The sequence below is a fragment of the Globicephala melas genome, chromosome 19 (genome assembly GCF_963455315.2).
Source record: "Globicephala melas chromosome 19, mGloMel1.2, whole genome shotgun sequence".
NCBI lineage: Eukaryota > Metazoa > Chordata > Mammalia > Artiodactyla > Delphinidae > Globicephala > Globicephala melas.
In genome coordinates this window covers 44,687,853-44,701,068 of record NC_083332.1, presented here as the reverse complement: position 1 = coordinate 44,701,068, position 13,216 = coordinate 44,687,853, and the positions used below count along the sequence as shown (strand labels likewise).

Below are 13,216 nucleotides of genomic sequence, written 5' to 3'. Positions count from 1 at the left end.
GGTGAATGTGAGAATCACATACAAGACTTGGCTGCATCAAATCCACCAAGGGTCCAATGCCCGAATTTCCACTACTAGAAATTTAATCTTCTGGGTCAAGGTTGATGTGCTGTGTTGGAGATCAAAGAGATCTAATAGTTTCTGGTTCTACAGTAAGTACTCTGCTGGGCAGCCACTGGCCACAGCCAAAACCCTTCTCACTAAAAATCTCATGGGAAGACGTTGAGGCAGGAAGGCTGAGCAGCAGGGTCAAGGACAAAACTGGGGGCACACCAGTAGTTAAGGATTGGTAGAGGACGGGAGGTCAGAGGAAACAGCTGGGAAGCATCAGGAGCCAAGAAAAGCCAATGAAATCATGAGTTTAAGAAGGCATTACAGAAACTGACCACATATCACAGAGGTAGGTCAGTTCAGGTGAAAAGAGATCATTAATAATTTGACAATTTAAAAGCCACCGGTGGCCTCAGCAGTATTGGTAGAATGATGGGGGTAGAATCCAGACTTGGTGGGGAATAAAAGAAGCCAAGGAAATGGAGGCACAAAATGTGGGCTACTTTCAAGATGCTTGTTCAAAGGACAGGGTGGGAGGTACCAGGGAAGAGAAAGTAAAGATTTTCTAGAATGGGAAAGAATTATGCTTGTAGGGTGAAGAAAAGAACAGGGAAGGATTAGAGGATCAGCGAAAGAGGATAATTTATGGAACTGGGTCCTGGAAGAGGCAAGAGAGGGTGGGAGGGAAAGCCTAGGAGGAAGGTTGGTCTTGGAAATGTCATGTGGATCCTGTTAGAAGCAAGGAAGTGAGGAGCTGAGAACCTGATATACTCCACTCTCCCAGGGCAGCAGACTTTGCGGCCACTGGAGACAGAGACAGCAGTGGGGTGGACAATTTGAGGAGAGTCGGACAAGCAGGAAACAGCCACCATGGGGAATGAAATTAATGTCTGACCAGGTATTAATAAAAGGACTGGCAAAGAGCCGGCTGAGTTGGAAACGGGCTAATCTCTGTGGTGGTGCTAATTTTCTTTTGTCCCAGTAGAGCTTGACAGCTCTGAAGCCCCACAGAGAAGATGGAAGGCTGGATGATTCCAGGCGGGGGTAAGGCAGAGAGGGTGCAGCTGGACATGGGGCTTAAGGCCACCGAGAGTGCTAGTTAGGTCACAGCAGCTCTGGGAACAGCTGGGGTTGGCAGACAAAAGAGACTTCTCCAGTTTTCTTTTTCATAAGAGACAACAGTCTGTTGTTGTAACTTAAAAGACATTAAATAGAAAAGCCACTTGAATGACTGGAGTTGATGTTTTCAACACTGAAGTAGCAATCTGCACCCCACCTTGCTTCTGGGTCACTCACCAGGGTCAAGTGACTTCTATGGGCACACGACCTTGCCAGCCTATGAGTCTGGGCCTCAGGTCCACTCCACAAACTCAGAGGTAACAACCAGATGAGATTCTTGCCTTCACTTCCCACCCACATGCCAGTAACTGGTACTGAAGGTGCTTCAAAAGAGAAGTTTACAAGTTTCTAAAATGTGGTATTTTGGTCAACCTGATGAACCATTATTGAAAGAATGACTGGGTTGAAAACTACTATGTCTCGTCATTGCTTTTCGCATAGGGATCTGCTGCTGACCACTGCAGCAGTTTTAAAATCCTCTTAAACATCTTTAAGCAATTTTATCATCTTTTCAGAATTGAGAGAAGTGGTCTTTTTGTGCTTTACAATTTTTTTTTAAAATTATTTATTTTTGGCTGCATTGAGTCTTCGTTGCTGTGCGTGGGCTTTTCTCCAGTTGCGGCAAACGGGGGCAACTCTTTGTTGCGGTGCGCGGGCTTCTCATTACGGTGGCTCCTCTTGTTGCGGAGCATGGTCTCTGGGCATGCGGGCTTCAGTAGTTATGTCACACGGGCTCAGTAGTTGTGGCTCTCAGGCTTTAGAGTGCAGGCTCAGCAGTTGTGGAGCATGGGTTTAGTTGCTCCGCAGCATATGGGATCTTCCCAGACCAGGGGTCAAACCCATGTCCCCTGTACTGGCAGGCGGATACTTAACCACTGCACCACCAGGGAAGCCCCCACATTACAATTTTTAACTCATTTTCAGGCAATTATTCCTGCTCTGCACTGCTTATACTCATAAAAAATCAGAATTACCTAAATATCCAACAATAGGACTTGTTTATAGTTCTCTTTTCTCTTATTAGAAAAGCAATGCATGTTCACATCAGAAAAGGTAAAAAAAATAGGCAGGTAAAAGAACTGAAGGATGTGTGGACTCCCTCCCAGACACCACTGCTAGTTAACACCCAGGAACAAGTCTTCCAGCTCCTTCTCTAAGCCTGTATATTGTGGGTTTATACCATATTTACCTTTTGCAACTACTTATAAATGGCTTAAGGAATCCAGCTCTCTAGGCTCAAGTCCCCAATCCACCCACCCCCCAACACACACACACACTCACCTGCCTGCCTTGTGTCCTAGGGAAGGAGTTTTGGAAGTAAGAGTTGAGGGTGCCATGACGCTAACTTAAAGAGGAGAAAGACATCGTGGGCTCTTCTTGGAAGGTGAAATAGCCACGTCCGCTTCAGGGACTGCAATGCCCTCACTGAATAATCATGTTAACAACCACCCCCAGACATCTGTGAATAATCTGGAATTACAATAACCTTATAATTTGTGCTTTTGGAGAGTTCCACAAAGCCATGGTGGGTCCCTCAGCCGGGGACACTCAACTCATAGCTGAGTGGAGACAGTGAAACTTGAACTTGAGCCATAACAGACTAGGAACAAAGTTCAAAAGATTAAATGAACTACAAATGCCAACAACCATCCTGAATGATTGTTATCCTGAAATAACATAGCAAGTGTGCCCTTTCCTTCATGGAGCATCCCAGGGTCCCCAACTTGGCCAGCTTAGGAATGAAATGATGTGCTCCAGACCCATAGAGGTGCTGCCTTCCCCTGCCACAGTCAAGTTCTGTGATCCCCGTTCTTTCAGCCTTCAGTACAGGAAGATAGATTTGTAGTTTCTTTCATGCCCCCAGGACACAGCAGTGGGCTGCATTCCCCATGCAGTCTCTAAGAAACTGACGGGTGAGCTGGCCTCAGTGGGCCATGTGGTATATGGAGGGAGCAGAGGCCCAGACAGACCATGATTTTCATCTTGGTCCTGTCCCATTCCAGGCCTTGAGAAAGTTACCTAATTTCTCTGATTCTCCAACTACTTGCCTATAAAATAGGGACCCTGGTAGGATTATGAGGACTAAACTGAGGCTGTGTAGGGAAAAAACCTGGCAATTCACCTGGCATATAGGTGGTGCCCAATGAGTATTAAATCCTTTACCTCCCAGCCCAGTGGTCCCATCATGCTTTTCCAGACTTGCCACAGCCTGAGCAAGAGCATCCCAGAGACGGGAGTGAGCAACATTCATTCATTCAAGAAACATTTACACAAAGTGCCTGTGTGCCTAGCACCCTAGAATATCAACTTCACTTAAAGATTTTTAAAAATATTACTTTAATATTAAGACAAATATCAGGGAGAAGAATGCAAAATTTGCATTAACTTTAAAGAAAAATGTGAGTTATTTGGCCCATGCCCCAGGCTTCCTAGGAATCCCATATAGGGCAGCTTGAAGGTGCTAAGTTGCCCAAGAACTTGACCTCAGGTCCAGGTCACACAGATCTTCACATTTTCCTGCAGTGAGTCATGAACCAGAAGTGACGTGGTCCCTCCCTAGAAAATCAGGGTGGAAAAGAACAGGTCCAGAGAAAACCAGCCAATTACACCGTAAGCCCTCACTGTGTTCACAGTTCCCAGAGCCTTGCTTACACAGCCTGTCTTTCTGAGAGTCATCCTTGGGCCAACTCTTCCAAGATTATCTCAACTTCAGTTCTTCAGTATCTTTGGAAAACATACTCCCATTTCTAGGAAAATATCATGAAATTTGCTGTATGTCAAATCCGGGATGTTCAGCCAGGTCAAAGTTGTTTTCCTGCGCTTCTCTGGTGGCGCAGTGGTTGAGAGTCCGCCTGCCGATGCAGGGGACATGGGTTCGTGCCCTGGTCCAGGCAGATCCCACATGCCGTGGAGCGGCTGGGCCCGTGAGCCATGGCCACTGAGCCTGCGCATCCGGAGCCTGTGCTCCGCAACGGGAGAGGCCGCAACAGTGAAAAGCCCGCATACAGCAAAAAAAACAAAGTTGTTTTTCTCACTTACTTCCCAGTCTAGCCTCCTGCACTTCTAGGGTCACCCTCCAAGGTCAGATTCTGGGATGTAAACTGGAGGTGACTCCATCCATTTACCTTTGCTCCCTCTGCCTTGCTGGACTCAGATCTGTGGGCTCCTCTTAGCACAGGTCGACCTGGGCTGGAAACCAGATCTCCCACGTTCACCTTCTTCTTCTTCATAAAAATGTAGCTCCTTCACTGAATCAATCACCATGTCAGATGTCAGCTAATTTCATATTCGATATAAACAGAAAAATAATAGCCATAACCATCTCTGAATGGTGAGAATATAAGTGGTTTCTAATTTCATCACTTTGCTTACCTGTATTTTCTCATTTTCAACAATGAGATGTATTTTTTGTGTACAGAGAATGAGAAGAAAATGTAGAGACTAACATTCCTCTCACTTAGTTGTTTCCTGGTAGATTTACATTCTGAATTCAAGCTCAAAATTCAAAGCAGAAAGTCACAGAATGTTTTTCCATAGAGGAGACTAGAAATCCAGTAACTCCTCCTTGCTCTTCTCCAAGGTGAACCAAATTCCAGTTTATACTTAGGTTTACCAGATCAAAGGAAATTGTTTTTGAGGCAGGATTATTTATCAAATGTACTTTACATATGGTTATGAATCAAAATCACAACAAAATCAGAAAAACTACTGGTGAGGTAATGCAAAGCCATGGGCTGGGGAGATCACATTATTCTCCAAAACAACTTAGTAACCTAAGGAGGTGACACTGGATGTGGAACTGTAGTAGTCATTCGTTCAACAAATATTTGTATATTCACTGTGTTCCAGGCACAATTCTAGGCACTGGGGATACAGCAGTAAACAAAACTAGCAAAAATCCCTGCCCTCAGGAAGTCTGTATTCCAGTCAGGGAGACAGAAGCAACAAAAACCTTAGCATAGTATTAATACTGTTTTGACTGTTTTTCTGACATTTTTCTCAGTGAAGGAGAACTTTCTCCCAAGTCCCTTCTACAGCCAGTGGCTAGGTTGACTATTTCTTGACACAACCCATTCAGGAGTGGGACAGACTGGATCCTAGTACCTTTAGAGTCAAGGTAACTAGAGAATTAGAGAGCTACCCAGCCATGATCTTCCTGCAGTGATTGTCCTAAGGGCTTAGCTGATACAAAATGGTTCAGATATTCCCAGAGGAAGAAGATGAAGTACCCCAACCATGAATGGAGTAGAGAACTGAGCCAGAACACTGGGAGACCAGGAGCTGCCACAGTGGGCCACGGGGATAAGCAGAAACAGGAATAAGACTGACTTAGGGAGAAAATTTTAGCTCATGTAAGAGAAAACACTTCAACAGACAGAGCTGCCCCACAGTGGAATGGGCTGAAGGAAAGGCAATTCTCAGGCTCTGCTGGTGAATGACAAGCTCAGCTCTGCTACTTACTGACTGTTTGACCTTGAGCTAGTCCCGTAACCTCTATGGGTCTCAGTTTCCTTATCTGTAAAATGGGAATTATAATGGCACTTAGTTCATGGAATTGTGGTGAAGATTTAATAAGAGGAAGCATGTAAAGTGCCAGTGTACTACCTGATACAAAGTAACTTAGACATTGAAAGGCAGGACCATGGTCCAGGCCTAATACATGACATCTGGCTGATTTGGACACATCAAGACCTCGGTCCTCCCTGGAGGTGCACCAGGGTACTGGGCAAAGGCAGGGATCAGGCCAGTAATAGTGTTCAGCGTTCAGGGAATGCCCTAAGGCAGAAGCACCAACCCCGCATATACACATCGAGCCAGGCTGATTTGGGAGTGATCTGGGGTTCAAAATAGGAAGTCCCCAGAGAGGCTGTACTCAACATCACAAAGCTCCTAAGGGCCGATTAATGACCACAGCAGCAGTGCTAGCCTCAGTCCCACTCTGGGTCATCCAGGGCTGATGGACTCAGATGGCAGCCTGTGACGCAGGACTCTAGAGGCACAGCCAGGCAGGGCTGGAGAGCTCCAAGCCACAGCCCAGTGGGACAAACAGCAGCCTGAAGGCAGCCCAAGATGGAATCCCAACCTACTCATAAACCCTCCTGTGGTTCCAGGTGGGGGGCATATTCAGACAGGTTTCCTCTTGCACCCCAGTGAGGATACCCCAGGGGCAACTGCACAGCCACAGGTGACCTGCGTTATAGCCTAGCCCCACCTCCTGGCCCTGGCTTTTGGTAATGGCCCAAGGGTAGGAGAAGGCAAGTAGCCAGTCCGCTTGTGTATGCCCAGCAGGCCCTCTGGCAACTGCCATCTCCATTCCAACGGCCTTGGAATTAAAGGCGGTCAGCCTTTAATTGTTGAGCCAGTGTCTAGCCCACAAGTTCCTGCCATCACACCCTCCCACCAGCCAGCTTTCCAGGCATGTCTAAACCTGTCTGAATTCTCAGCAGGTAAAGAGCTCAGGCGAACCTCCCCCCATTCCCCTCATGTCCACTACTTAAGTATCAAAATCCCAAACAATAATATCTTGTATATGTGTGGTGCTTAGCATTTTTCAATGCACTTTTCATAACCTTATATAGCTCACAAAATCTCCAGGAGAGTTGAGACTCAGACTTGGAGGCACAGAGTCAGGAACAATGCCCCAAACCCTAACTCAGCAATGGTTTAAGGAGACATCATCATGACTACAGAGTCTAGCATACTGTCCCTGCTACCTACACCACAGACACCCTTATGCTCGATGGTGCCCGTAAAACTGCTGTCACTGGAAACTGAGATTGCACCCATCAAGTCACTAAAAGGGTTGTAAAGCAGACTCTGCTCCTTTGCTGTCACTGGCTTCCAATTCAAAACTGGTGAGGGGTAGCATGGGGATGGGGGGCTTGTCTGACTGGAGAAGCCTGAGCCTGAGGCCGATGCCCAGGCCTTAGCTGCAAAGGAAAATGGCTCCACCTCATGATGCGCGGAATTCCTCAAGCACAGGAAGGAGGCTCAGCTGCCAGGCAACCAAAATGAGTGAAAAATGTCCAACTCTGCAACTCATTCAATCATCACACCAACACATGAAGTTGTCAGAATGACTCTCATTATCCCCATTTTAGATGGCAAGAGTCGACCAGGGCAGCTTCTCTACCAACACATTGAAATAAAACAGGGAGAAAAGAAAAGTCTTGCTTTCAGGTTTAAAAAGGTCAACTGCAGGGGCTTCCCTGGTGGCTCAGTGGTTGAGAGCCTGCCTGCTAATACAGGGGACGCGGGTTTGAGCTCTGGTCTGGGAGGATCCCACATGCCGCGGAGCAACTGGGCTCATGAGCCACAACTACTGAGCCTGCGCGTCTGGAGCCTGTGCTCTGCAACAAGAAAGGCCGCGATAGTGAGAGGCCCACGCACAGCGATGAAGAGTGGCCCCCGCTCGCCGCAACTAGAGAAAGCCCTCGCACAGAAACGAAGATGCAACACAGCAAAAATTAATTAATTAATTAATAAACTCCTACCCCCAACATCTAAAAAAAAAAAAACATCAACTGCAGAAGCGTGGGATAAGAGGAACTAGTTTTGGCTTCAGGTCATGTAAAGAAGGTCTTAGAATCTCAGCTGACCTTGAGGTTCATATGAACCCAGTTAAAGAGGTTGCTGACACAGCCACTGCAAACTTGTGAGTGGGACAGCGTCTTGGCCTCTGGGCCTGCCAGACTTACCTGGGGTTGACCACTCTAGTCTGGTCACATATTTGCAGAGATGGGCAGCCAAGGTAGGGAGGTTTTGTAACATCTGGTGCGTGGACTCTGTTGCTTCAGAGGGCAGAAATGGGGCCACACAGGAGCCACAGGGACTGCATGCCAGGTCAACACCTGTAGAACAGGGCAAAAACAAGACAGGTTTCCTTGTGAGGTGGTGAGGTCCCCATTGCCAGGGGTATACAAACAGAGGCTGGAAAGCCATCTATCAGAAATTTTAGTTGAACTGGATGATGAATACAGTCCCTTCCAACTCTAAGATACTATAAGCCAACAATGTGTGTAAACATTGGGCACAATCTACAATCACCCTCCAAGAGCCTCCTAGGGACCCACTGAACTAAACAATGACAAAAGAAGAAAACCAAAAATATGCACTCTTACTAGACATCAATTATATGCAAAAATAAAAGGAAAGGTCATTTTATATGTTACATGAGTCAAAACTGAAAAGTAATGTCCAGTACTGGAGAGGTTGTGATAAAGCTGGAACATTCGTACTGGCGGTTGGGTAAAATGGGTACCACCACTTTTTGAAATCAATGTGGCAGATGGTATCAAAATACCAACAGCAGGACTTCCCTGGCGCTCCAGTGGTTAAGACTTCGCCTTCCAATGCAGGGGGTGCAGGTTCAATCCCTGGTTAGGGAACTAAGACCCCACATACCCCAGGGCCAAGAAACCAAAACATAAAGCAGAAGCAATATTGTAACAAATTCAATAAAGACTTTAAAAATGGTCCACATCAAAAAAAAAAAATCTTAAAGAAACCAAAAGCATATTTAATCCTTTACCCCAATAACTGTTCACTCGGGAATCTACCTTAAAGAATAATTTGTAAAGGGTAATTGGTATATATTTGGAGATATTCATTACATCATTATTAATAATAAACAAAAAGTCTCAAATAGGAGAGCGGTTAAGTATAGTATAGTGTTTGATGGAATATTAGGCAATCATTACAGATGGTGTTTATAAAGAATCTCTGTTCCTCGAGGGCAAGTCCTGCATCCTATTTACGACTGTAGTCCCAGCACTGCCTGGAACATAGAAAAGCCTCATTAGCTATTTGTTGAATGAATGAGAGAATGAACAATTGAGAAAAGAATTCAATCTTAGCAAGGGAAAATGCTTATTACATGTTGAAAAAAACAAGCAGAACTCAAAATTATACTTAATCTATGATTTCCAGAATATGAAGTATTAAATACATGTGTCCTACATGTGAACTACATGGAAAAATAAAAATAGATGTTAGGATCATGTACTAGGGATGATAATGTTATTCTTATTCATTCACCATGTTTTTCTGAGTACCTGTTATGTACCAGGTGCTGCGCCATGTGCTGTGAGTAGAGCAGTAAACAAAATAGACACAGTCTCTACCCTAAAGGAGAGTTCATTCTAGTGGGTTAATGGAGGAGTGAGAGTGGGGAAGAGACAGACAATAAACGGATAAGTAAAACAATGTATAATATGTCAGGTGGTAGTAAGTGCTATCGGAGAAAAAAAGCAGGAAGCGGGGATAGAGAGTGCCAGGAGAGGAAAGGCTGCCATTTTATATGGGATGTCCGTGAGGATATCTAGGGAAGATCTTTCAAGCAGAGGGAACAGCAAGTGCAAAGGCCCTGAGGCCAAAGTGTACTTGATGCAATCAAGGAATAACATGGAGGTCAATGAGCTGAGCAGCAGGAGCCTGGGAGATGAGGCAGAGAAGCTACAGGAGTCAGAGTGTATATGGCCCTGCAAGCCATCATAAAGACTGAAAGGCTTGCGCTCAAAGAGACAAAGAAGCCACTGGAGGCATTTTTACAGAGGTGTGACATGATCTGACTTATGTTTAAAAGGAATCACTCCTTTTATAAGAATATTTTATGAAAGTTTAAGATGAAAGGAAGAATGTTAAACAATGGACAGATTATCATAACATTAATGAGTTGATTCACAAAATATTTTCTGAGCACTCCCTGCTTTAAGGGGCTGGAATAGCAGGTCTGTTTCAAGATTACAAAGACATATCAACATATCACCAATACAGAAGTTTTTGGTTTTTTTTTTTTTTGGCCACGCTGCGCGGGATCTTAGTTCCCAGGCCAGGCATTGAACCCAGTGAAAGCACCGAGTCCTAACCACTGGACTGCCAGGGAATTACCCCCATACAAAAGTATTTTTAAATAACACTGTTTAAAAAAAAAAAAAAAGACAGAGATTGTCCAGAGCAATTAATTGATTTTGTCCTTTTTTCTTTTTTGGCGGTATGTGGGCCTCTAACTGCTGTGGCCTCTCCCGTTGCGGAGCACAGGCTCCGGATGCGCAGGCCCAGCGGCCATGGCTCACGGGCCCAGCCGCTCCGCGGCACGTGGGATCCTCCCAGACCAGGAACGAACCTGCGTCCCCTGCATCAGCAGGCGGACTCCCAACCACTGCGGCACCAGGGAAGCCCTGTCCTTTTTTCTTTAGAGATTACGGAGGTAATTTTGCTCAACTAACATTTAGATGCACATTTCATATTCTTTTTTTTTTTTTTTTTTTTTTGCGGTACGCGGGCCTCTCACTGTTGTGGCCTCCCCCGTTGCGGAGCACGGGCTCCGGACGCGCAGGCTCAGCGACCATGGCTCACGGGCCCAGCCGCTCCGTGGCATGTGGGATCTTTCCCGGACCGGGGCACGAACCCGTGTCCCCTGCATCGGCAGACGGACTCTCAACCACTGTGCCACCAGGGAAGCCCATATTCTATACCAAGTCCCTTAATTATAAACTGAGCTGCTGTTTGGGAAACCCTAAAGTTGGCTGCTTATTTGACTCGTCTTAAATATCTCATACACAACACTTCTGCAGCATCACTCACAATCCAACATTACTGATAGGCGACCCTTGTGGCAAGTCTGTATGTGCCAGAAAGATTATCTGAAAAACTAATAAAATCCTTGTAATCCTTTTCAAGGATGCAGAAAGGAAAATGGCTACATTTCAAATTCATGTCATTTCAAACGTGTGAATTAAGCTCTAAACTCTACATTTGAAAAAAAAAGTCAACACAAGTTCTCTAATTTATGTTCTAAACTGAGAAAACAAATAGTTGCTAAGAAACGAAATTTGCAAAATTGTTAAACACGTTTTCTAGTTGATATGCACGTACTTAAAACTACAAACTATACCAAAATATAAATGCAGGAATCACTACCATTGAACTTGGTTGATAAAACTTCATCATGAAACCTGGAACTGTTTTTTTTGGTTTGGTTAATTTTATTCCTAGACACTCTTCCTTTTAGGTGTATATAAAACTGATCATGTGTAGATGATGTTGAGATGATACTTCTGTGAAAATATATGAGAAAGCTTATTGCTTCTCTTCCTTCTTATCCATCATGCCCTGGGTAAGAGGGCTCCTTCTTAGCTCCCAACATCTTGATTACTGTGACACTCATGCCAGAGTGCTCTGCACCCTAACCCTCCTCCTGGCTATCACCTGTTAACTTCTCACTCAATGTACAGTTTGGCAAAGGGCTACCAGACTTCCTCTCTCCTTCAAAGCAGTCATCCTCCTGGAAGACTTGCCAATGACCCATCCAACAAATTTGCCTTTCAAACCCATGATCTCCTCTGTCCAATCCAGCCACTCTGCCCCTGCCCATAGCTCCTCTACCTCTGACCAACATGCCTGCCCTCCCTGCTCTTCTCTCCCACCCATCACATCTATTCTCTCACTCCACTGAGAACCCCACCCCTCCAATCTGGCTTCCCCTCCTTCCTCTTGGTGGACTACCTCTTCCACCTCTCTTGCCAGCATCTTCAACTTCCTTAAAGAATTGTCTCCCTTATCCAGCAAAGCCCAGCCCTGGTCAGCCTCACCAGTAGCCTTCTCCATGCCTATCTCAGGGCTGATGGGATGCTGAAGAAAGCCCATACCTCATAGATTAGTGCCCCCACAAACCCATGGCCTCCAGCCTCAGCAGTCCCTTACCACTGCCCTGCAGTCTCTGTGGGTTGCTATTAGCTTTCCCTCCTCTTTTCCGTAGCAGCCATCTTGAACATTTTGCTCTTTCTCCAAGCTTCCCACCCCATCCCATTTCCTCACACTGAGTAGATATCCTTGTCTCCCATCACAAGTAATGGCTATCAGGTGTGAATTCCCTCCATTTCCTGAGCCCACCTCCCAACTACCTACCTACCAAACTGCTGACCTACCTGCGTCTCCAACTCCTTCCTTTCCCTTCTCCCACCTGAGGCTCACTCTGAACTCCACCACCTCCCATCCTCTTGCTGACCTCACTTCATCCTTCAACCCTTCTCTTCCCTGTATCCTCAACCGTCCATATACTGGCTTTTCCCCATGAGCATTTTTAAATGTCCTAATCTCTCCCAACTTAAAACTGTCTCCTAACTCTACATCCTTTCTCGTTTTCTCTCCTCCCCTTCAAAACCACTAACAAGAGTTATCTACATCCACTTCTCACACAATCAGACTGCTGCCCCTGCTGCTCCATTGAAACTACTCTCTCCAAGATTGCCAGTGACCTCTGTGTTGCTAAATCTGGGGTTCAGTTGTTCAGACTTTGGCTTACTAGACTGTTCTACAGCACATCACTTCACTTCCTCCATTTGGCTTCTGTGGCACACCATTCTTTGGTTTTCTTCCTATCTCTCTGTTCTCACCTTTACTTCTGGGCTCCTCTTCCTCTATTTGTCCCTTAAATGTTGGCATTTCCCAAGGGATTTTGGTCTTCTCTTTCACCCTCTCTACTGAAGGATTTCATTCACTTCCATGGCTTCAGTTATGATGTATATATTAAGAACTTGATAACTTAAGGTTCTTTCTCCAGATCAGATCTCTCAAGGATGACAGGCTCTCAGGCTCTGTCTTTTTTATTTGAATTAGGTTCAGGGTAATAGTCTCCCTGATTGCTTCTTCTTTGGCCATGAATTAGTTACTCCCATATATTAAGGCATTCTCCCAAGATAAGCTCCAAATCACCTAATGGACCTCTCACCTGATGTCCCACTCACCTCAAACTCACGTCCTCCTCTTCCTGCCTAAACCTACTCCTTTACTATTCCGTACCTCAGAGGAAAGCACCACCATGCATTCACCTAGTTACCCAAGGCAGAGACACCTGGGCATCACCCTTGACTCACCACTTTCTGCCACACCCTCAGCTCATCACTCACAAAGTCCTCTTGGTATTTCTTTTTTTTTTTTTTTTTTTGGCCACATTGCGCGTCTTGTGGGATCTTAGTTCTCTGACCAGGATTGAACCCAGGCCCATGGCAGTGAAAGCATTGAATCCTAACCACTGGGCTGCCAG

General features: G+C 45.6%; 1 protein-coding gene across 2 annotated transcripts in view; it reads right to left on the bottom strand.

The window, feature by feature from the left end:
* ZFP90 (ZFP90 zinc finger protein) overlaps positions 1 to 13,216 on the bottom strand; it is a 152,896-nt gene that overhangs the window by 84,739 nt on the left and 54,941 nt on the right. For both annotated transcript variants that reach the window (XM_070044316.1, XM_060289524.1), the window contains exon 8: positions 7,869 to 8,021. The gene's annotated coding sequence lies outside the window, so the exon portion shown is untranslated. The remainder of the gene's footprint in view (positions 1 to 7,868; positions 8,022 to 13,216) is intronic.